This window comes from Nothobranchius furzeri, chromosome 19, assembly GCF_043380555.1.
Source record: "Nothobranchius furzeri strain GRZ-AD chromosome 19, NfurGRZ-RIMD1, whole genome shotgun sequence".
Lineage (NCBI taxonomy): Eukaryota > Metazoa > Chordata > Actinopteri > Cyprinodontiformes > Nothobranchiidae > Nothobranchius > Nothobranchius furzeri.
In genome coordinates this window covers 10,324,564-10,349,805 of record NC_091759.1, presented here as the reverse complement: position 1 = coordinate 10,349,805, position 25,242 = coordinate 10,324,564, and the positions used below count along the sequence as shown (strand labels likewise).

The window sequence follows — 25,242 nt, the reverse complement described above, 5'->3', positions numbered from 1 at the left end:
TAAGCTAAGGTCCAATGACAAACTGAATGAAAACTGAAAAATATTCATACCTTTAGTCCTTTTCACCGGACGTCTGAGTGATGCTTCACAAGCTAGACGTGTTTTATCTCTTCCTACTGAGTGTTAAACACTGCCAGTGAAAGCTTTCTCCACAGCATGTCCAGTGGTCACAAAAATCACTATAAAATTGCAAGATCACACGGGATTTCGCCAGTTCACGCAGTACGCAAAGAGAAAGACAGCATTATGTATCCAAAGGTATGTGGTTTGCTTCCTGTTCCATTTGCCTCAGTTACAGAGGTTTCACAAGTAACAATGACACTTATATTTTACTAGATAAGCAACTGGAAATATGCGCATGACTTTTATTTTGAAAATTTTGGGATGTCTTGCAGTGCTTTAGCATTCAACTTCCTTTTTGTCCTGATCTGAACTGCTGAACTTCCTGATCTGGAAGAGTAGCACACAAAGTCAGGTTAGGATTATTTTTTTAAAATCATTTTTAATTAAAGGTGTGGAAACTAATTTAATAGATACATTAGCAGTGGTCTGAATGCCTTGCAAGTCATACTCTGGGCAAAAAAGCTTCCGTTCAGCTTAAACGGAAGATTTAGAGTCTTATTTCCTGATATTTGGACATCTCGCCTCTGAATGGAAAACAGCGACTCTACCGCTGATTCTGTTTGCTCTGCAACATGGACGTTATATCTCCACAAATAACACAAGCCCAGAGGAGCTTCTGCCCTGTGGTTGATTGACTAATGCTAACAGTTAGCTTCTGCTAGCTGAAATGTTCTCTGCTAATTCTGGATGCTAAAACAAAAGTCTTCGTATGGGTGAGCCCAAGCGACCGCTTCATGTAGATCTGTCAGGGTTTTCAAATCCTAGAGTTTCATCTTCTATTTCCTATCAGTAGGTAATGCACGAGATAGGTGTAGGAGACCATTTTCAGGTTTTGCCTGCATAAAAAAACTCAGTGACTGATTATAATCAGAAATAATCATTAAAAGGGTTTTTTTTCAGTGAACCAAACCTTTAAATTATCCGAGTAATCTGAACCTTCGCTGAGCTCAATGAGAAAAACATTTGAAATGAGTAAATTGACGATTGTACAATTTTACAGATGGGTGACACAATGCTGGTATTTTCATTTCATCAAAAACTATACCCCTATTGCAAATCTATACTCAATGTTTCATTAGAGTCTGGATTAACAAGCCTTTCAAACACCTTAAAAATTAACCGACTCCTTCAGAGTCCCTTGACTTTAATTAGGGATCTTAAAATCCTGGAAGCAGCTGTTTTCGCTTCACATTTATAATACAGGAAATATACCAACTCTGGTCCGTGCTATTTTTGGCTTGCATATGCTCTTATCTCTTACCCAGGATATTATCAGATGTGTGTGTGTGTGTGTGTGTGTGTGTGTGTGTGTGTGTGTGTGTGTGTGTGTGTGTGTGTGTGTGTGTGTGTTCAAGTTCAAGCAGGTCTTTAACCTTCATTTTTCCCGTGGGAGCTCTGCAATGCTTCCAGGCGAACTGGGACTGCTGGAGCTGCACACGCCAACGTGCACAGATTCATTGGTTAAAGTTAAAGTCCCATTAGTTGTCACACACACAGGTGTGTGTGCGAAATTTGTTCTCCGCATTTGACCTATCCCCTGGGGGAGCGGTGAGCTGCAGACACAGCCGCCCTCGGGAACCATTTGGTGGTTTAACCCCCCAATCCAACCCCTTAATGCTGAGTGTCAAGCAGGGAGGCATTGGCTCCCATTTTTTCAAAGTCTTTGGTATGACCCGACCAGGAATCGAACCCTGATCTCCCAGTCTCAGGGCGGACACTCTACCACTAGGCCACTGAGCTGGTCAGTGGTGTACATTTATGTCTGCAGAGGACAGGAATCGCCGTGAACAACCATGTGGACACTTCTCACAGATACAACGCGCCTCTCTTCAAGGAAACCAGCCGCTCGTCTTTGATTCTAAATATATCCGGTGGCGTTTATTTACAGAGCCAGAGGTCGACTCTTATCAGGATCGTCGAAAATATTAAGTTATTTTTTATCTTATCTTGCACATTTTTATCCCCTCCCGTCAGGAAAACTCTTCAAAATAAATGATACAATTCCTGTTCAGGAACCAAGAACTCTCAGTATGCTCCCGCACAATTGTTTGAAACTGGAACAAAGGAAGAGAGTGAATAGACTACATTTATCAGACTGTCAGAGTTAATAAATAAAATGAAAAAAGCTTTTGTTTTCCTGTTTTGGCCTTCCTTTTCCCATCTCCTATCCTCACTCCCTGCTCCTCATACGAGTGGGAGTTTGATATTGACGAATAATCATAATTTGATAACTGTCCTGTGTTTCTATGGAGATTGTAGCATCAAAACTCAATTTATTATGTCTGTTTGTCAAACAAACACTCAGAAAAACAGACAACATGTAAAATCTTTAGTTTCTCTTCAATGGTCTTGGCACACATCCATGAAAATTGTGCATTAATTCTGTAACTTGTCAGTTTATGTTGTTGTGTAAACTTATTAGGATAAAATCAATAGAATATACAGCATGAAGATGGTTTTAAAGGGTTTTTAAAAGCTTTCAGGGGTTGGAACATGGCAGGAAGGCAGGAAATCAATACAAAATGTGCTGATGACACCACATATTTATGAAAAGTGCAAAAGTTCAGATGAAACAAGATCTTTCGTGTCAGTTTTGGTCCATATTTCAGGCGAAGTGCAAGCACGCACACACAGTAAAAACATCAATAAGTTCTTACCTAGATTTCAGGACTGTCCAAATGTAAGCAGCATCCCAGCAGAGCCAGACAGAAAGCAAGGAAAGTCCAAATCCAGGTACAGGAAGAGGGGGAGGGGGAGGATTAGTCCAAACTCCATAGGAAGTTTCAATCCCATTTAGCTTGAGTGTTTATAAAATAGCTGGGGAAAAAAGAAGAAAGAATACAAAATCAGTGTTTTTTTATATCTTGAACTAGATAAGAGCGTGGGATGTAGGCAAGTTTTCCTGAGAACTGGGACACACGGAGATCGGAATACAGCTTAGTGGAAGATCAGGTTCTGGTAGGAGACATGAGAGCTGGACTGATAGAGCCACAGCGTCAGGCCAACTGTCACAATCCTACATGTATCATTTTTCATCTAATATATTTAATTTTGGGTTCTTTTGAATATTATTTGAATTTTAAATACAAAGAGTTCACATTATAAACTATTCAGATTGGTTTCCACATAACTTGGTCACTCATGCTAGGATAATATTTGCGTTTGCAAATCACAAGTCTTCAAAACATGTCAGATTAGATCATATAACTGCTTCATGAGATACCAACAGATTCATGATATGAACCCAAGTTATTCACACATGATCCTGTACACATAGGTTTTAAAGTCAAAGTCCCATTAGTTGTCACACACACTCGTGTGTGTGCAAAATTTGTTCTCCGCATTTGACCCATCCCCTGGGGGAGCGGTGAGCTGCAGACACAGCCGCGCTCAGGAACCATTTGGTGGTTTAATCCCCCCAATCCAACCCCTTAATGCTGATTGTCAAGCAGGGAGTCTTTGGTATGACCCGATCAGGGATCGAACCCTGATCTCCCAGGCTCAGGGCAGACACTCTACTACTAGACCACTGAGCTGTTTACCTAACATTACAGCTAGTATCGCACAAGGCGGTGACTGGCATGTTTTACAACTGGCATTTGCCAAAGAATGTCCAAAAAAATATTTGACTAAAGTTCTCAATCTTTGTGCCACTGTTGCATGGCTTGCTTAAAACATCTATGGTATGTTCTTACTCAGTTGCTTTTCTAACAGCATTGCTGGTTCTTTTTTTAAAACACAGAAAAGTTTTCTTTTTTACCTTGCTGACCGTTTGGTTTGCAACTGCGAACTTCCTCAGAGCGGACGCTGATGGAGGTGTCACTTCTCTGCTGCCCGCAGATAAACGGAGTGGGATGTGACGCCACCATCAGCGTCAGCTCTGAGGAAGTTCGCAGCCGCGGACGAAACGGTCAGCAAGGTAAAAAAGAAAACTTTTTCTGTGTTTTTAAAAAGAACCAACAGTGCAATGGCTTGCTTGAAAGTTAATGCAATATTGAACATTTTGAAAACATTTAAAAAATAAACATTTTCACAAAACAGTGAAACGTCATTGCATGTCAAAAATCCATCTCAGATGCGTGTCAATTTCATTTTCCTTAGTCAGAAAGTGCAAGAAATAGGTGACAACTGAGTGTTGCGACCAAATCGGGGGTAAACTGCTAAATGAGAAATAATTGGAAAAACTTCACAAAAAAGTCAACTCCAATTCACTGACTCAAGCACACTGATGAGATCCATTGATCCTGGATGAGCCCCCATTTATGTTACGACTCGGCTCGTGGGACCGCCACATAAAATTACGATCAAACACATTTTTGCAACATACACATTTTCTAGTTTTTCTAGTCAACTATGAGACAACTTGTCCTGAGATGTTTCTTTCCCAAAGCATAAATGTTGTTCCACTATATCTTCTCTACAGAATGCCTGCTGCAGAACTCTTCTCCACAGCTCATAGTAGCTCCCATCTCAGAAAAACAGACCTGTTCAGTCAAGAAAGTTTTTGGCACATTAAGTCTCATTTCAATAACCTAGGTTGCATATTGTTACAGTATTTGCATAAAAAGTTTGGTCACATGGGAGAAACGATAGGTAAATCTAAATGTGTTTCCAAAATTTATCCAAAAGAGCCACCTGGAGAGCTAAATAGGATGAGGGAATAAGTTGTGCCCAATTTCTTAATCATTTTACAGGAAACCTGACAATTTCCTGAATTTCACATTTCTTGCATAATATTTCAGTGTTTTGTTGGCAGAAAGCAGTTGCGCTGCTGTGGTACTTCACTCTAATTAGCTGCTCAATAGGACAAATAATACATTGCACTTTGTTTCAACATCTCATTACATTCGGGCTTATTGAGAATTAATGAAAGAACAATTCTGTGAAGATTGTGACCCACAGATAACCCACAATCATACGAGTATCACAGCAAAATGAGTTTAAAATGCCGTGTTTCACATTCTGTAGCTCAGACTGACGGCTCTAACACTCATGATTCTCTAACGTTTTTCCATTTCCCCGCAACATCGTTTTATTTTGTTTTTCTTTGTCAGCAAAAGTGAGAAAAAATAAAACTCCCAGGATGAACACACTCAGTTACTTCTTGCCCAGTCTGTGAGTTCTAGATTCATCATAAAATTTTCACTTCAATCACAGCTGACGGGGGAGCTTCAGTACGCCATTACCCAGCAGCCCCTGCTGCGTATCCCTGACACGTGAGCTCACAGGGAGAACCGGGTCGGCTCATTAACGACCCGCAGCTACAGTCTGAAATGTGCTTTATGTTTTCACGCTGAAATTCACAGAACAGCCGAGTTGAGACCAAATCAATTTGTCTCCATTAAAATCTTGTACACACACACACACGCTGCTCGAGCATCCAGCCAACATGAGAACCTCACAGAGAGACTGCTGTAAGAAATAAAAGATTCTTACAAGTAAAAGTAAAATAAAATGAGCCTTTACTTTTCAAATGAAATGAGTGGTTTTAGAGAAATTCTCTCTTTTAAATCATCTACTAATTTAAGGGCTTTTGTGTTTTCCCACCAAAAAGAATCAAATGAATCAAGCTCTCAAAACACCATTAACACTAATAATATTCACAATCTGGATGGTTTCTTTAACCTGTTATTTTAGATTATTTTGAGTTTGTGCTGTACTATAATTCTATTTTGAGACACTAATTTATAATGAGTCTTGAGTTTCAATCAGCGTTTTAAACATGATTTTGTAAAGTTATGTATTTAAAAGAAAACTTCTGCTTTATGGTTTTAAAGGACCTGTATCTCGCTATTTACATCTTCCAGAGCAACGCTAGACACAATTTTTTATACAATATCATAATATTAGCACTATTGAGTGATCATTCTTTATGAAATGCAAGTTATTTTCATGAGCCATTCCTTAAACCTGAATGTCATGCATTTGGTTCCAATCAAACCCCACTCCTTTCATGTGAATTCCACAATAGTACACAGCTGCAGACCCGGAGACCAGAGATTTAAAGAGCACGTCACCCCCAAATCAACTTTTTTTTCTGGTAAACTACAGGTCCTTCTCAAAAAAATTAGCATATTGTGATAAAGTTCATTAATTTCTGTAATGTACTGACAAACATTAGACTTTCATATTTTTTATATTCATTACACGCAACTGAAGTAGTTCAAGCATTTTGTTTCCCATATTGATGATTTTGGCATACAACTTATGAAAACCCAAAATTCCTATCTCAAAAAATTAGCGTATTTCATCCGACCAATAAAAGAAAAGTGTTTAATACAAAAAAAGTCCACCTTCAAATAATTATGTTCAGTTATGCACTCAATACTTGGTCGGGAATCCTTTTGCAGAAATGACTGCGTCAATGCGGCGTGGCATGGAGGCAATCAGCCTGTAGCACTGCTGAGGTGTTATGGAGGCCCAGGATGCTTCGATAGCGGCCTTAAGCTCACCCAGAGTGTTGGGTCTTGTGTCTCAACTTTCTCTTCACAATATCCCACAGATACTCTACGGGGTTCAGGTCAGGAGAGTTGGCAGGCCAGTTGAGCACAGTAATACCATGGTCAGTAAATCATTTACCAATGGTTTTTGCATTGTGAGCAGGTGCCAGGTCGTGCTGAAAAATGAAATCTTCATCTCCATAAAGCTTTTCAGCAGATGGAAGCATGAAGTGCTCCAAAATCTCCTGGTAGCTAGCTGCATTGACCCTGCCCTTGATAAAACACAGTGGTCCAACACCAGCAGCTGACATGGCACCCCAGACCATCACTGACTGTGGGTACCTGACACTGGACTTCAGGCATTTTGGCATTTCCCTCTGCCCAGTCTTCCTCCAGACTCTGGCACCTTGATTTCCGAATGACATGCAAAATTTGCTTTCATGTGAAACGTTGCACCACTGAGCAACAGTCCAGTGCTGCTTCTCTGTAACCCAGGTCAGGCGCTTCTGCCGCCGTTTCTGGTTCAAAAGTGGCTTGACCTGGGGAATGCGGCACCTGTAGCCCATTTCCTGCACACGCCTGTACACGGTGGCTCTGGATGTTTCTACTACAGACTCAGTCCACTGCTTCTGCAGGTACCCCAAGGTCTGGAAATGGTCCTTCTCCACAATCTTCCTCAGAGTCCGGTCTCCTCTTCTCGTTGTGCAACGTTTTCTGCCACACCTTTTCCTTCCCACAGACTTCCCACTGAGGTGCCTTGATACAGCACTCTGGGAACAGCCTATTCATTCAGAAATGTCTTTATTTAAGATGATTTTTCAATTGATGTTGATTTTATTTGTTATTATTCAGTCATAAAATTGCTCAGGGCGCAATCAGGACAAAAATAAATAAACGAGATAATGACTAAAACTCCTGATTCCCAGTATAAAAAGACCAATATACTTATAGCTCATAGTCTATGACCCAAGGGCTATAGACCTTGAGCCAAATACCAATATCTTGCAAATACTGACAGAAAGAATTATACAGTGGCATTTATAACAAATAAATGTAAATAAATTGATGTTCACAAAATGTTACATAACATTTGTAGAATAGTGCACTAGCACCGTGTCCTCATAGAGATTAGTTATTATTTATCAGCGTGAGGAACTTATTTCTATCTATTTCTACCTTATTTATAAACTATTTATTTACAAGTCCATCAGTTAATGTAATAACTGTCCCAACCACAGCTGCACCCCCCACCCCCCAACCCGGTCTCACAGCAATCAGAAGAAAGCTGCACGTGTGTTTAGCGCGCCGCACGCGCACATTTAGCTGTTTATAGCGGCTCAGGAGTCCGCAGGTACGGTGTGTGTCACTCACTCTGGTTAATCCAACAGGGAGCCGGCTCTGAGAGCCGTTTCTTTAGCGACTGGCACATCACTACATCATTCCCTTTCCTAATGTCCTGAAGAACAGTCCGGAGCACAGGTGGAGTGTTAAGCTAACCTGCAAGAAATGTCAACGACAGTTATCCAGAAAGTAGCTAAGGGTTACCAGAGATGTTTCTGATGTGTTCGCTAGGTACTTTTAAGCTTTAAAAGGTTAAAAAGGGGGTCTGAAAAGCTGTTGGAAATAGCATCAAAGTCACCAAGTTGGCGACACTGTGGGAGGAGCGCTTCATTCGCAACTCGGGACAGCGCAAGTGGGAGGAGCAAATAATTGGCTTTTTTTTTTGTTTTTATAATCATTCAAAACTCAGATCGTAATTGGGATTAAAATTCGATTAATTGATCAGCCCTACTTGAGGGTGTCAATGATGGCCTTCTGGACAGCAGTCAGGTCGGCAGTCTTACCCATGGTTGTGGTTTTGAATAATGAACCAGGCTTGGAGTTTTAAAAGCCTCAGGAATCTTTTGCAGGTGTTTAGAGTTAATTTGTTGATTCAGATGATTTGGTTAATAGCTCGTTTAGAGAACCTTTTCATGATATGCTTATTTTTTGAGACAGGAATTTTGGGTTTTCATGAGCTGTATGCCAAAATCATCAATATTAGAAACAATAAAAGGCTTCAACTACTTCATCTTTACAGTATGCTCTAATGGGAAACAGGCTTCAACGCAAACGGTTGTTTTCCGCTTGGTCCTAGAGCTCAACCAGTCAATTTAATATAGCGTAATATTGGTTTTGGATGGTAAAAAGTGCAGGGGTCAAAACTTGACTTTGGAAAAAATTACGTCCATGTCGATGATCATGTCAAATGAGTCCAAGCTTTGCCCAACCACTGAGCCAGACTTCTTGATCATTTTGTTGATCCTGTTTTTGTCCTCAGCAGTGAGGCTCCTGCCCCAACACAACACAGCATAAAACACACTGGCCATAATCCCCTGATTAAACACATTCAAGAGTCTCCTACTTATATCAAAGGATCTTTGCTTCCTAAGAAAAAAACAATCTGGACTGGGCCTTTTTAACAACAGCATCACTATTCCTTTTCCAGTTTAACTCCTCGTCGAGGCACACCCCTAGATATGTATATGTCTCCACAGTTTCTACAGGTTGGCCTTTGATGACCACGGGAGAGAATGTTTGATTTTTCTTTCTAAAATCAATAACTAGCTCTCGTGTTTTGCCAACATTGAATTGTAGAAAACACACCATCTAACAAAGGAGTCAACTTCCTCCCTGTAAGCCAGGTCGTCACCCCGAGAGACCAGGCCCAGTAGGGCAGTGTCATCAGAGAACTTCTTTAAGTGACACAATGGTAAACTGTGCCTATAGACAGCTGTATACAGTGTAAATAAAAAAAGGAGATAAAACCGTCCCCTGTGGTGCACCAGAGTTTGTAAAAATCAAGTCCGAGCACTTACCCCCAACCCTCACAAACTGAGGCCTGTTTAAGAGATAGTCTAAAATCCAGGCAGTGGTGGAATTGTGCAGCTTAAAATCCAGTAACTTACTTCCTACAATATGGGGCTGAATGGTATTAAAAGTGCCAGAAAAGTCAAAGAACATGAGTCGTACTGAACTGCTGGCTTTTTCAAGGTGTTTATAAATAATGTCCAGCAGATACAGAAGGGCATCATCCACACTCACACCCTTCCTATATGCAAACTAAAGGGGGTCTTGGAAGGAAACAACCCGTTCTCTTAGGCATTTAAGGATGACTCTCTCAAAACATTGCTTTATGTGTGATGTCAACGCAATAGGCCTAAGATTGGACAACGTACAGCTGACACCTGTTTTCTTAGGCATCGGCACAAGACAAGAAGTTTTCCACATTACAGGAATTTTAGCAGCAGACAAGGACAACATGAAAATGTAGTGAAAGACAGCTGCAAGCTGCTCTGCACAAACTTTAAGGGTGCGTGGATGGACACCATCAGGGCCTGCTGCCTTGTTAGGCTTTAGCTGACTAAACTGCTGCTGGACATCTTCAACACTAAAGCTAATCTGTGGGCATGCATTCTCAACCTGATCTGAGGCAAGTGCCGATTTAAGTTTGTTGTGTTCATAGTTCACCTCATTCACATCCATCCCAGTGCTGTGTAAACCTGTCTTACCCCCATAACCAGTCATGGTTTTCATCCCGTCCCAAAGACACTTGGAATTAGAACCATCAATAGAGGTTTCAATCTTATCTTTATATTGCCGTTTACTTCGTCGGATCAGAGTTTTAAGCTCCCTTTGTGCCATCTTAATTTGCACTACTATAAAAAGAAAGCTTTTTCCTGATATTTGCTGCCTTAACACTCCGCCCTCTCGGTCTGCTAGGCAACAGCGTTTGTTGCATTTTTCAAACAGGAAGTGGGAGTGGAGTAATACTGTGGTAGGGGGTGACTTGCTCTTTCAGCAGATATGTCCCACTCAGTGTTCTAAAGAACTACTACAAAGTCAAAAGTGGGCACTTTCAAGGTGTGAGTAACTAGTTTAATCAATACATTTGCAGTTATCTCTGGTAGGAAAGAATGCCTTGCAAAGTGTACTCAGGGCAAAAAAGAATGGTCAAGTCTATTGCTGCAGATGGTGGCAGCATACAGCAGGATTTGGAGTCTTATTTCTTGATATTTGGACACCTCGCCTCTGATCGGATAACAACAACGCGACTCTACCACTGACTTGCAATGTGGATGGTTTATCTCCACAAATAACACAAGCCTGGAAGAGTTCTGCTGGGTGGTCTTAATGCTAACAGTTAGCTTATCCTAGGTTAGCTTATACGAGTCAGGATGTTATCTGCTGTGTGCTCAATCTACGTGCATGTGCGTGCGTGCATGTGTGAGTGCGTGTTGTGAGGTAATGAGAGCATTAGCAGAGTACAAACACGAACAATTAAGCTTTGTTCCAGATGATCCTTTAACAGCTACCGTTACACTCCATTATTTTCCATACGATGAAGAAGTCAGCGTTTAAATATGACGTGAATTTTGTTGAAATGTAGGTAAAACCTCCACTAGAGTTAAATAAAGGCTTTAATTGTGTGACAAGTTAAAAAATCAAAGTAAAATCATGAAATGTGCCATTTCAATTTATTTAATGTTCAAAACCAATTTCATTCCCAAAGTCAAACAAATGCTTGTAAACATTGAGCCTAAATCAACCTTTTATTTCTTACTTATTCACTAAATCGTTTCAGCTTCATTGTTAAGTAACTCAGTAAAGAACACATCTGCAGAGAAAGGGAAAAAAAAAACACTACATCTCCAAAATGCTGGCAGCAAGTGGCTCAATGAGACAATCAGGAGCTATGCATCAGAGCAGAACTGACCAAAGATTTTCTGTCATAATATCTGCAAATGAAGTGACATTATTATCTGACTGCAGTCAGATAATAAGTGACTCCTGCATCCCAGTCAGCAGTAAGGTCTGGAAGCCATTAAGCGGTTTAGATGTGGGCCGCAGGACTCGGTCATGTCACTAATGTGATGACAAAGAGCCTGCAGAGGTGTGCAGCGTGAGGAGGGGAGCTGACTTATGGTTGACAATGGCCAGTAGATTAAAAAAAAGGAAAAGGGTATAGACCGAGAGAGAGAAACTGGTCAGCAGGGAAGAAATTCTAATTTTTTTTACTTAGAAAGCTGAGCCTGACTGAAGGAAATGATAAAAGAAAATAGTTTTTGCAAAGTGAAGAGAGTGGAGATGAGGAAACCTGCTGGAAGCTTTCAGTCAAGTCCTCTCTTCATGCAAACATGGCAGCTGAATCAGATTTGATTGTCATTTGATTGCCAGCTTGCGGCGCTGAATGTTCCCAGACCATTATGTTCGTTCCGAACCAGACTCGATAAAAACAGCTGTCCTTGCTTCACTTAGAAACACACTGCTAGCTTCAAATCCAACGTTAAAATGTCCAATAGTGAGCTGGAGGAAGCAGAAGGCTCTAAATCCACCAATAATACCGGTTTTTATTTGGAATCTCATGAACATTACTTTGTCAGTAAACAGCAGCAAACCCAAGTGTAAATTGGCTCCAATGGAAAATCAAACATGTCATAAATCCTGTGAATAACTCAACAGAAAAAGTAACCAGAAATGTTTCATCACTTTTATCCTTACAAACTATCAGAATAAAGTAAACGGTGATCATTTTAATAACCTGATGTTTTCTTGAAGCCTAAAATTACTTTGGACCATCGTCTTGTTTTCATACGGGCTTTTAGGTCCCATTCCCTGTGTCAGAGCTTGGTCAGTGTTGAGGGGCATCGAGCATCGATTGGAACCGGTTCCAGCTGTTCACATTTCCCGGAATCGCTCAACGTTTTTTATTTCGATTCCTAGTTTCGATTCCTAGAATGCCGACAGAAGAGGAGTCTGCGGCCGATCTCCGTGAAAAGTAAACGTGATCTGCAAATTGTGATCAATGCTTTTCAGAGCTGATCACACCAGCTGTCTGTGTGCAGCACCGAGTCCCCCCTCCCCCCACCTGGATATAAACAAACGTGTCTGCCGAACTTTTACTCTGTAATGTAAACTTTAACTCCTGCAGCGTAGAGGAAACTTGTTAAAATGCGTCAACACGGTGGATTTAATAGAAGCTTTAAAGAACAAACTCTGGACGGTGTGGCGAGTTTGTCTCACTGCAGAAACAACAACACACACGGAGCGTCAGAAGGCTGAACAATAACCTGTAGAATAATTAAAGTCATCATACTAGAGAAGCTTTTCTGTGGTGGACCACACCAGCTTCTGCCACCATAAATAATAATAATAATAAATCACACACAAAGTTGTGAACATTTTAATTTCCTTTTTGAACTATTTCTGTTGAGTTTTAATGTTTCAAATCTGTTAAATGTTGCTGCTGTCAGTAACAATCTAAGTTTCACTTCCTGTTCTGACTGAATGCTGCTGCAGCATGGAGGTGTAGTTCTCAGTCATCCTGGACATGATCATCCTGAGAGTTTTAGCTGAAAACAGCTGCACGTTTCTGGATATGGAGACATTTAGCCTCTCATCCCAGAGGCTTCTTCCAGACTTTGGTTGTGGTCAGAAACAAACACGCTGGTTGTGCTGCAAGTCTTTTTCTTTTTTTCTCCAAAACATGTTTCTGTCTAAATGAAGGTGATGTTGTTGTTCATAGAGTTAAAATTCATGTTGAAGTTAAGATTATTTCATCAAGTAGGACCTGCGGTTAGCCGGCTCATGTAAAACATGTCATGTCTTCAAAGAATCGGAAATCGATAGGAACCGGAATCAAAACGAGGAATTGGAATCGGAATCGTTCCAAATCAAACGATGCCCAACCCTAGTTAAGGTGGCCTGAGGATCGGGTTTCTGCTTTTTGCAGATGATGTGGTCCTGTTGGCTTCATCAGAACATGATCTCCAGTTTTGTGTGAGCTGAGAATCAGCTCCTCTAAAATTAAAACCATGGTCCTGAGTTGGAAAAGGGTAGAATGCCTTCTCCGGGTCAGGAATGAGGTCCTGCCTGAAGTGGAGGAGTTTAAGTATCTCAGGGTCTTGTTTACAAGTGAGCAGAACATGGCATGAGAGATTGATAGGCGGACTGATGCTGTGTCTGCAGTGATGTGAGAGTTGCACCAATCTGTCATGGTGAATAGAGTGTTGATCTACACTCCTACCCTCCACTATGGTCACAAGCATGGGTAGTGACCAAAAGAACAAGAACACTGATACAAGCTGCCGAAATGAGTTTTCTCCACAGCGTGGCTGGGCTCTCCCTTAGATTTAGGGTGAGAAGCTCAGTCATCAGCTCTGAGTAGATCTGCTCCTCCACATCGAGAGGTGTCAGTTGAGGTGGCTCGGGCATCTGGTTAGTATGTCTCATTGGCTGGCTTGGGAACAGCTTAGGATTCCAACAGAGAAGCTGGCCCAAGTGGAGAGGGAAGTCTGGGGCTCTTTGCTCTGGATCAGGCGTGGGGAAGCCTGGTCCTCGAGGGCCAATATCCTGCATGTCTTTGCTCCAACACTTCTGATTCAGTGGTTGATTCACCTGTGCAGCAGCTCATCAGGCTCTGCAGAAGCCTGTTAATCACCTGCTGATTCAAATCAGGTGTGTTTAAGCAGGGTTGAAACTAGGGCTGCTCGATTATGGCAAAAATAATAATCACGATTATGGTGACTGAAATGGAGATCACGATTATTTAGGACAATTTTTCAATTTATGTTGATTTTATTTGTTTTTATTCAGTCATAAAACTGCTCAGGGCACAATCAGGACAAAAATAAGAAACAAGATGATCACTAAAAGAACTCCTGATTCCCAGGATAAAAAGACCAATATACTTATAGCTCATAGTCTATGACCCAAGGGCTATAGACCTTGAGTCTAACCAGTACAGACCCAAATACCAATATCTTGCAAATACTGACAGCAAGAATTATACAGTGGCATTTATAACAAATAAATGCAAATAAATTGATGTTCACAAAATATTGCATAACATTTATTGAGTCGTGTCAAGGTGCTGTAGCACTGTGTCCTCAGAGAGATTAGTTATCAGCGTGAGGAACTTATTTCTACCTTATTTATAAACTATTTATTTACAGGCCCATCAGTTAATGTAATAATTGTCCCGACCACAGCTGCAGCCCCCACCCCCCAACCCGGTCTCACAGCAATCGGGCAAGCTGCACGTGTGTTTAGCACGCACACATTTAGCTGTTTTTAGCTGCTCAGGAGTCCGCAGGTGCGGTGTGTGTGTCACTCACTCTGGTTAATCCAACAGGGAGACGGCTCCGAGAGCTGTCTTTAGCGACCGACACATCACTGCATCATTCCCTTTCCTAATGTTGTGAAGAACGGTCCGGAGTGCAGGCGGAGTGTTTAGCTAACCTGCAGGAAATGTCGACGACAGTTATCCAGAAAGTAGCTAAGGGTCACCAGAGATGTTTCTGAGTTGTTCGCTAGGTACTTTTAGGATTAAAAAGTCGAGAAGGGGGTCTGAAAAGCTGCTAGAAATAGCGTCAAAGTCGCTAAGTTGGCAACACTGTGGAGGAGCGCTTCATTTGCAACTCAGGGTAGCGCAAGCGGGAGGAGCAAATAATCGGCTTGTTATGTTTTTTTTATAATCGTTCAAAACTCAGATCGTAATCGTGATTAAAATTCGATTAATTGAGCAGCCCTAGTTGAAACTAAGGCCTAGTCCACACATAGCCGGGTTTTTTTTAAACGAATATCCGCCCCTCCAAAAACTTGCATCCACACCACCTCATTTTAAAAATAAACTCTGTCCACACGTACCCGGATAAATACGTTGTTATGGACATGCCAGGCCTGTAGGCGGCAGTACTTCCGCCGTTCTCAACCTCGTCCTTCGTCTGTGGTCTTCCGCAAGCAGCAGTAATTCCGCTTACAAAAACAAACAAGCAAAAAGCACTTGGACAATTGATAAAGCGAGCGCAGCTCTGAGGGCTTCCATGCTGTCGGCTAGTGTAAACACAGGTCACACATGTGATGTCAGCATTTTTTTGTCACGGAAAGTGACGTTGTGGACCTTAAAACTCCGGTTTTGTCCGTCTACACGCAGACACCCAAATAGGAGAAAACGCAGATCTTCACTTTGGCCGGAGTTTTTAAAAAGATCCGTTTTCGTGTGAAAAAACTCAGTTTTCATGTGAATGACAGGCCAAAACGTAGAAAAATATCTACGTTTTGGCAGATCCCCGGCTACGTGTGGACAGGGCCTGAAATATGCTGGATAGCGGCCCTTGATGGACCAGGGTTCCCCACCCCTGCTCTGGATGCTGAAACTCACAACTGACTCCAGATAGGCGGACGAAATCGAATGGATGGATAGATGTTTTGTTTTAAATCGTCCAGAATCAGCTTTTACTCCTGCAACACGAGGGCCATTCACTTTTTATTTTGCCTTTGTTTTGTTTCACATTTTCAAAGAAAGCACAAGTTAGCAATCCAAGTTATGATCTAATTCTAATGCACATGTCTGAGTCCAATAAGGGAGTTTCTTTAACATAGTATCGGTTTGACATTTTTCCTGCATTAATATTCTACTAAAACATTAATGTCAAACTTGACATGATACTAAGCATCAGTAAATATAAGGAAAATGCAAACATCTATTGGCTGACAGATGTGAAGTAAATACCTAAAACAAGTCAGAAATGGCTCATAAACAAGGTTTAGCTTGTCACAGTAAAGAACTGGAAACATAAAAACGGTTAAATGGATGAAAAAGGCTTCTAACCCCACACGCTGTGACACACTGCTGCTGTCCTGACAGGAAGGTGGTTTTCTGCTGCCAGATGAATAGAAAGAATTCATTCCAAACTCCACCAGCAGACTGAATCTAATCCAAAGCATGAAAAGCTGCAGGGATCCAGCACAGTTCCACCCAGTCCTGCTTCACGCTCACACACTCTGCAGCCTCTGTGGGTTAATAAGTGTAAATCTGCCGCCTGTGTGTGCAGGAAACCTGTCAGATCTGTCACCTCGTGCAGATTAACAGGACCGTCGTTGCACCCTCAGTGGGTTAATACACACGCTCGCAATGCGTTCCACGTGCTGCAGCTTTGAATCTGACCACTCACTTGCAGCATATAAAGCACCACACACACACACCCCCACACACACCCACACCCACACACACACACACACACACACACACACACAAAATGTTGAGTTCAACCAAATTTGAAAACAAATAAAACATTTGAAAGAATTTACATGCAAAAATGTGGGCCAACCAATTTACCAGGTGGATTAATTAAAGAAAATTTCAATGTCAACAAGAACTATAAGCAATAAATACAAATAACAGAAAGAAAAACAGAAAGAAATGAAAAATAAATAAGTGATTTTATAAGTAGGTGATTAAGTTTCTACAGAGTTTAATGAACTGACAAACTGGTGTGTTGGAGCAGGGAACCCATAACCCTAAAACATGCTGATAGCTGCACCATGGACCAGGGTTACCAACTCCTGACTTAGTGAAGCATTTGTAATTTTGTATGCATCATTTTAGAATGACATGGGAGGAAGTAGAAATTAAATATTACCTCTATGTTCTAACTGGTAAAATTGTACTCTAAATAGGGAAATGTAATCATATTTAAGAATATTTGTCTAAATTTACACTGTGCACTTTTTTGCATATACATTTTTGGGGCTTTTTAGACAAAAATGTTCTTGATCATTTGTTTTTGTAGTTTGTTACCTAAATAATATAAATGTCAAATATAATTGTCCAATGGTGACCTAAATGTAATATTGTAAATAATAAAAATGGACTTTTATTCTTTTAATGTCAACTTTTGCACACATATTATACGTCAGACTTTTCAGCCACTTCTTTCTCTCATTTTTAGGTGGTGGGCGGGCATTTTTGTTCAGTTTGTATCAGTATCAGATATTCCAAGTTAGACTACATCTGATTTACGTTCAAAAATTCAAGTATTGGATATCCCAGCAACTACTGTGCTTCTGCTGTGTGGTGGAGTTGCTAATGCTAGCAGTTAGCATCTACTAGTCGAGCCATTCTCTGCTGTATGATGGACACTTAACCAAGTCAACAGAGTCCAGGTGGGTGAGTCCATGAATGTTCAGTGACAATGTGACGTAGATCTGTCAGGGTTTTCAAATCCTAGAGTTTCACCATCTTTTTTGTACCAGGAGATAATGCAGGAGAAAGGTGTAGGAGACTAATTTCATGTTCAGCCTGCATGTTAAACTCAGACTGATTAGAATCAGAAATGATTAAACATGTTTTTTCAGTGAACCACACCTTTAATGGCCTAAAGATAACCAAGGCAATATAAGAATAATTGTGTGACTAATGCATTGAGACGCCCAGATTTTACTCTGTCTGAACCATATTGGGATAAAATGACAAAATAAACACAAATCTACCTCTATATTGATAGAGAACACAAAACAAGAGCCCAAAAGTAACCACAAAAAGAAAAATGTACTACAAATATACAGGAAAAAAAAAACACAAAGCAGCAAAGGAAAGGCACAGGGCAGGAAACAACACAATGCAAAGAAAAATGATGGGAACAAACACAGTTACATAGAAAACCATCAAAGTATGACAAATTTTACAAAAGTGAAGTCACAATATGACAGACGTGCGCTGAAACATCCATAAATGGGTTTAAACTACTATAATCTTTATAAAACACACAATTATGTTCTGTTTGCATGTTTACCTCCATGTGGGAGGGAAGGCCTTCAACACGTCTCTGATCGGCTCATAAACATCTTTTAAAAGCGAAACAGAGTCCTACAAAATCTGTCAAAATAGAAATTACTATTTTTCTCTCATTTATGACAAACAGTGAACAGATGTCACCAACTATTTCAATCACATTCTGTTGTTCTCTTGTTCGTAGTTTCTTGTAATAAGCTTTAGACCTTTGATCTAATGAATCAAAGGCAGATTCAGTTAAATGCATTGGTTTTGAATCTGCTGTTCCAATATAAATTGGACTTTTTGCTTTTTGTGATAGTGAGTTGGTGCGATGCAAATGAACTGAATGCCCTGCAACACCATGAAGACTAATTTTGAACAAATGCATTTTGCATATTCTGACCATAAAACAGGTGAATCTAGAGCAGCTTATTAGGCACAAAGGAGATTACAAGTAAACGGGTTAATCCGACTATTGCTGCTTGTGTGGGGGGTGTATACTGATTTTTATACCCACTGGTGTCATTTTGGGAGGATTTGTTGGAACAAATCTATAACATGTGTGTTTCAACTAGCTGGTGCTTAGCAAAGACCAGAGCTAACTCTGGAAAACGTCATAAAAATAACACCAGAGGGAGGAAGCTGTATATTAAAACTAGAGACACGCGCATCTTAGAGAATCAGTTGTTTTATGTTGTTAACGTGTAAGCTTCTCTACAAGTGCCTAATGTTTAGGAATGCACAAAACCCTAACCCTGCTTGTTTTTTTAATACATGTGTAGCCTAGAAATCTAGACCGAGAGTAGCAAAATGATTTTGCTCTGCAGGTTGGTCTAGTCACTCCATTAGTGCCTCAGCAGGCCTGAACAGTCTTGCGAATCACAGCGCTCTATCGGTTTGGTGGGCAGGATGTTGTTGCAGTTGAGCGGAACAAGTAAAATGGCAACAACTTTGGCCTATTTAGACTTGGGATTTTCTGAGTCAATAGCACAAGGAGGTTGTTTCTTCCATGATATAGAAAAAAGTTGAATTTGCGTCTTCTTCAACAGGGACTACCGTTTTGACCAACAATCGTACCAGTGAGTATGTCACATTGTTCTTTGTCCAATAGCATGCAGACACAGTTTGAAAGTCTACTATGGATTATACCCAATGATTGAAATCTGTCTATAGAGCTCTGGACCCTACGTGACTCTCACTTAGTAGACGCCATATTGGCAGGAAAAAAAGGTAAACAAGCACGGATCTTAAGCATGAACAAGAACGGGATAAGCTTGGATTTTACTTCGTCGGAGTTTACTTCACACTTTAAAACCAAAGAAATTGTTTTATATTAGGGCTGCAACAAAAGATTATTTGGATAATCGATTAATCGGATGGGGTCTCGACACGATTAATCGATTAATCGGATTACATGGGGAAATTTTTAAAAACTGCTAGGGAAACGTTATTTCTCTCCTTCCTTCAATTTATTTAACACAACATTATTAGAAAACAGTTCAATAGCAGAAAAACAACATGCCATCACCTAAATTGTCTTATAAGGTGTATAGACAGAGACCCTAAGCTACATCTATCTGTGACCTAAAATGCTTGGTCCAAGTTAAACAGCTTAAGGGCAATTCTCATCTGTTTTGTTTGATCTCATCTGTTGACATTTATTTTAAATGTAATTAAACATAGGCTGTGAATTAATCAAAATTGATCATTATTTCCAAAAATGACTGAAAAATACCAAATAAAGCAAAAGTAAATGAATGCCATCCTCCTTGCGATGATGCCCTGGGCAACTGCCATAAAGTCACATCAAGAAATGCTGCTGATCATTCCAATGATCCCAAATAGACTCACATTAGGCCACATGAAAGCAACTGAGCCCAAAAATATATTAACCAGTATATAACTGCACTCTCACACAACACGCCTGCAGCAACAATTAGGACTCCTCCCTCCCTTTTAAAAGCGTTTTTGCTTCTGAGGACATTGTGGTTGTAAAACCACATGCTAGTAGTCTGGCCCCGGTGTGATCAACCAGTTTCTGCGGGAATGTGACGGCGGAACCAGGGCCAGATTAACACTTTGTTGTACCCTGGGCAACAATATTCAAGGGCTCCATCATCACGACCCAAGGATCACCATAATGTGGTCACATACAGAATATTTTACTGTAATATGCAGTAAATATACTCAATACTTTAATGCCTGACAACACGTAACCTGCCCAGAGTAACCTTTGACCCACCTCGTGTGGACTGACCAATGAGGAGAGGGTCTTAACTTGAGGCCCTCTCTTCATTGGTCAGTCTGCATGAGACTGACTCAACTGACGTTCAGTCATAGGCAGCGAAGCGTCTCTGTGCAGCGCAAAAGCCCGGGTGGACAGTTTGTTTAATATAGGGTGATCATATTTCCATTTCCAAATAAGAGGACAGGGGATCTGTGCCTATGACGTCACACTATGGCAACGCCACAAAAACCATGTTGGGACCCATTTTTTGTAAGAACTAAATTAATATCAGATTCTGCCAATAAAAGGGCTCTAAAACAATTCATATGTAAATATTTTGCATATTTAATGCAAAATCTCATTTTTATGCTTTAGTGCTGCAACAAGGTTTTATTAATAAGAAACTACCTTTTGTTTTACTACAGCATCTGTAAGCTTCCTGTGCACAGATGATTAAGGATGCTTGTTTCAGCTGTGAGATTAGACGATAGGATCAATGAAAAAATAAGTTGTCACACACTCCATGGAAACTTTCAGAGAATCCACAAATAGTGGCTTTCAAATGGTTTTGTTACTTTTAAAAAGTTTAGAAAAGCAGCAGATGAGACAGCATGTCTGATAATTTAGTTTTTCATCTGATAATATTAGAGCATGTCAGTAATGTCTGAGGGGCTTTTATAAACACAGTATAACTAACACTACTGGAGAGGGCATGGATTACACCGAGGCTTCTGGGGAGCCCAGTTATTGGGGGGGGGGGGGGGGGCATTTTGCTTTGGCCCCCAAAATGTCTTGAAACGGCCCTGGGTGTGTGACTGAGTTTTGAAGGTGATCTGAATTGTATCAGATGTATAAATATAACATGTGTATAACTTATTGTTTTTTACTGGTAAAAACGTGTAGTGGAGATAAATCTACCTACATTTTACTTTGTTTTCTTGTTTTTATTTAACTATTTTCCTGTCCTGTCTGTCTCTCATCTTCCTGCATCTCCTCTTAATTCTCCAGAAAATCTGTTGCCTGGATTCTTACCTTTTCACCTCATCAGTTACTTTTGAGCAGATCAAAGGGATCTCCTGACCACACGAGAGCGCGTTTTCGATGCTGCGTGAGGTGAAATCACCACAGCACAGGTGATGAGCTCCGCAGTAGCGCGCTTCAGGCACAAATAAGACAGAAAATAGAGAACATGTGCGGACATGAACGATCGTGTGCTAATTATAGTTTTTTGGTTGCGCCACTTTGAGAATGGACCGTGCGCTGGAAGCAGCTGCCTGGATCGCTGCACAACAATGCGGAACCGGTTCGCAGCAGCGCAAGTCTGCCAGCTCTCCCTCGCGCTGATCTGCCGGCTCTCCCTCGAGCTGATCTGCGTCTCTACCTCGCGCTGATCTGCGGCTCTCCCTCGCGCTGATCTGACTTGCTCTGGTCTGCGCGCAACGGCGGGCGGGAAGGGGGGGCGCTTTTGGAAGAGTTGTGCGACACAACGAATCGATGACGCAATTCGTTGCCAACGCTTTTAGTAATCGATTTTCATCGAATTTATCGATTCGTTGTTGCAGCCCTATTTTATATAATCAGAAATTAAATCGACTAAACATCTGACTCTTACCGTGCCCCTGGGATACTTTTTTAAAATGCCAGAAGCTGTCGGAGCGGACTTCTTACCGGACCTGGCCGGGGAACCCCTTGGGATTTCCCCGGAGCTACTGCCCCCGTAACCCGACTCCGGATAAGCGGATGAAAATGGATGGATGGATGGACAAATAACAGATTTACACGTAAGTAGTTTAAATAGAGTGCTGTGCTGTTTAAATGTATAAACTGAACGCCAAGAGAAATCACTAGTTTGATTTTTTTTTTCCGTGTATAAAATAAATATGTCAGGCAGGAGCGTCTCAGGATCTGCCTGAGATCTGTCTCGATGAGACAGATAATAGCAATCCAAAGTGCTTTTTATGTGTGATCTGACAATTGATCAACCATTGCTTAAAAATTTAAATACAGCTTAGCCGGTTAATTGCTGTGATCATAAAACACGTAAACGGCAGCACGCAGAAATCACGAGGCAACGTTTTACGTGATGTTTACTTGTTGCTGTGAGTAATAAGACAGAAAAAGCCACGCCAAAATAAGTTTAGGAAGCCCACTAAGAATCGTAACTAACACATTTTAAATTAATACCATATACGGTTGAGGAAACATTGGTTTAAGTACCTGATATGAAGTGGTCGCTGCATAAGCGAAAACCTTTACTCTCGGGATCCCACAGCATCATTTCAGCCCGGTCACTAGCTCGTTTTATTACAATGATCCAACGTTTGCGGCGCTCCGGATCTTGGGGAATCCTGTAGATGGCTCATTCCTTATGTCATCCGCGTTTGTTCTGCATCCTGGGGCACAACAGGAATCTACCATATTTCCCGTTTGAGTTTTCTGACAATAACAAATAGTCCAGCTGCGGGCTTCTGCAATATGCCAATATGGCGCCGTTTCAATTTGGACTGTTGCATGCAGGGAGAAGTGACGTCAACTCCCGGAGCTCTATGGGTCGTGGTCAGACTAAAAATAGGAATATAGAGTTAAAACGAATGCCTCTGGAGTCATTTTCTGTGGAAACATGCTCTGGTGTTCCTCTTGAGAAAGTAGAAAACAGCCAGAGGAGAGGGGGAAGAAAGCAGCAGGATTTGAATCTTACTCACTATTATTGATGCTGTTCGAGCATCTCGCCGCTGATTGGTTAAAAGCAATGCATCAGACTCCAATTTCTTTGCAACGCTGATGTTTTGTCTCCACAAATAGCACAAGCCTGAAGGAGTTCTGTTGGGTTGTGAAGTTGCTAATGCTAACAGTTAGCTTCTACTAGCCGAGACATACTCGGTTCTCTCAGCTCTTCACGATCGCGAACCATGATGGACGAGCCCATCAATACTAATTATTTTGTGTGACGTAAATCTAAGTAGCTTTTCTAATCTGGCCATTTACCCATCTATTTTCTGTCTACGTCTAATGCAGGGAATAAAATTGGAAGATTATTATGTTTAGCCTGCATGGTAAGGGGGAACCAGGCTAGTCTGGCATACTTTTAGCACCTCCTAGTGTCTGTAGAACCAAAACTGAAACCTATGTCCTCACTGTGCGTTCATCTTTTTAACACCTCAATCCAAAAGCTGAAACGTCTCCCCAGCCTTCCTTGGTGTCTACAGGAGGGATTCATCCCTAAATTAAACAAATCAGCGGTGTTCATGATCTAAAACCTGCAAGAAACATGCTGGAAGCAGACTGCAGCGCCAGGTATGTCAGCTCATTTTTTTCTAAGACCCACTAGAGCGGCCCACCAGGCTGAAGTTGTAAGTGGAATATTCTGGCCACAGAAGGCAATGGGGGCTGGCCGGCCTTTCATTAACTCTGTAAAGGCTCATTTTAGCAAAATCTGGCTCAATAAAATAATTTAAAACATGAAAAAGTTTAAACGCATCCCTTTAAATGTTTTTTTATTAACGAGTAAAAATGGTTTCTCATTGAACTTGGTCTTTAATGGAAGAAAACAATAAAATATAAAACAAATAAATGTATGAAAAAGAATCAAAACACACAAAGCTGGAGTATAAAATGTGCTGCGGCAGTCTTGCACATATCTGGAAGTGAGGAGATCCTGAAAGCTTGGAGGTCCACACCCACACCCACACCCACACCCACACACACAGGTCAGCCAAAAGTAGTTTTAAGCTCTGAAAGTGATTTTCAGAGCATCTGACATTCCAAAACACTGAAAATTGAGCCAAGATAACATGTCGAAACAAATACAGGTGGCAGCATTTCTGATGAAAAACAGGCTTTTGGAAGCAGAGCAGCACCCTGAATAACTCACATTCCTTTTGTCTCTTACAACAAACCTCTCTGCACAGCAACATCTTTATCTCCTACATGTTTTCCCTGTTAAATCAGTATTTGGGTGCACTTCAGAGAACGGCATCATAGATGTAGCTGGTCAGCCATGAATTCCAGGTAACAATCCTCCTCTTACAGGGACATGTTCGCTCAACGACTCTGGATGCACCAACGTCGAAGCTAATAAATTAACACAGCTTCTGTGATCGGTCTCTCAGATCTGAGAGAAGCAGCAGCTGCTGACTGTGCAGAAAAAGCACCACAAAGGAAACCTTTCTGCTTTTAAAGTAAAGGGCTGATGAGGTGTATGGACGCCTGCCTTTCCCGTGACCTTGAAGAATTAAAAAAAAAACATCCTAAAGTAGAGATGGGAGGAAAAGAACATTTAGAATCAACCAGCGAACAGTGTTTCGAAAGGCCAGTTAATTCATTCTTGCCCTTTGTGGCCAGGAAAAAGCAGTTTTCCTGAATCATAACAGAAGATTCCCCATAAAAATGTCAGGGACAGTTTCTCATTGGCTGCACAGGATGGATGCAATCACCCCTTTATTTTTTAGAGGCTCTGCGTGCAGCTGGACGGATCTCCACCGCCGCGCGTAAAGGTCAGACAAATGAAATCACAGAGAGCTGCGGGACATGTGTCGAAGTCAGACGTTCACCGGCTCCCTCTAAAGACATTTCATCCATCTTCATCTCAGAGGCGTGATTTGCTTGAGACCTGGGTGACGCTCGGCAGGGTGAGATGGAGAGAGGGACCTCTGGGCAGGGATGTGGAACGAGTACAAAAACAGGACAACAAGAAAGAGGAAGAAAGAGAGGATAGATGTCTGTGTGTGGGAGCGCAGACAGGCAGAACATGAAAACAGAGAAAGGGAGACGGCATGACAACAAACCCACAACCCAAAATAGGTAAAAAATAAAAAAAAAAAAATCATCAAGAGCAGTCACCCTGCGGCTCCTGGTCT

At 41.2% G+C, this 25,242-nt stretch overlaps 1 protein-coding gene across 2 annotated transcripts in view; it reads right to left on the bottom strand.

Moving 5' to 3' along the window:
• Window positions 1-25,242, bottom strand: part of LOC107394453 (semaphorin-6D) — a 285,366-nt gene that overhangs the window by 218,564 nt on the left and 41,560 nt on the right. For both annotated transcript variants that reach the window (XM_015973381.3, XM_015973382.3), the window contains exon 2: window positions 2,781-2,940. The gene's annotated coding sequence lies outside the window, so the exon portion shown is untranslated. The remainder of the gene's footprint in view (window positions 1-2,780; window positions 2,941-25,242) is intronic.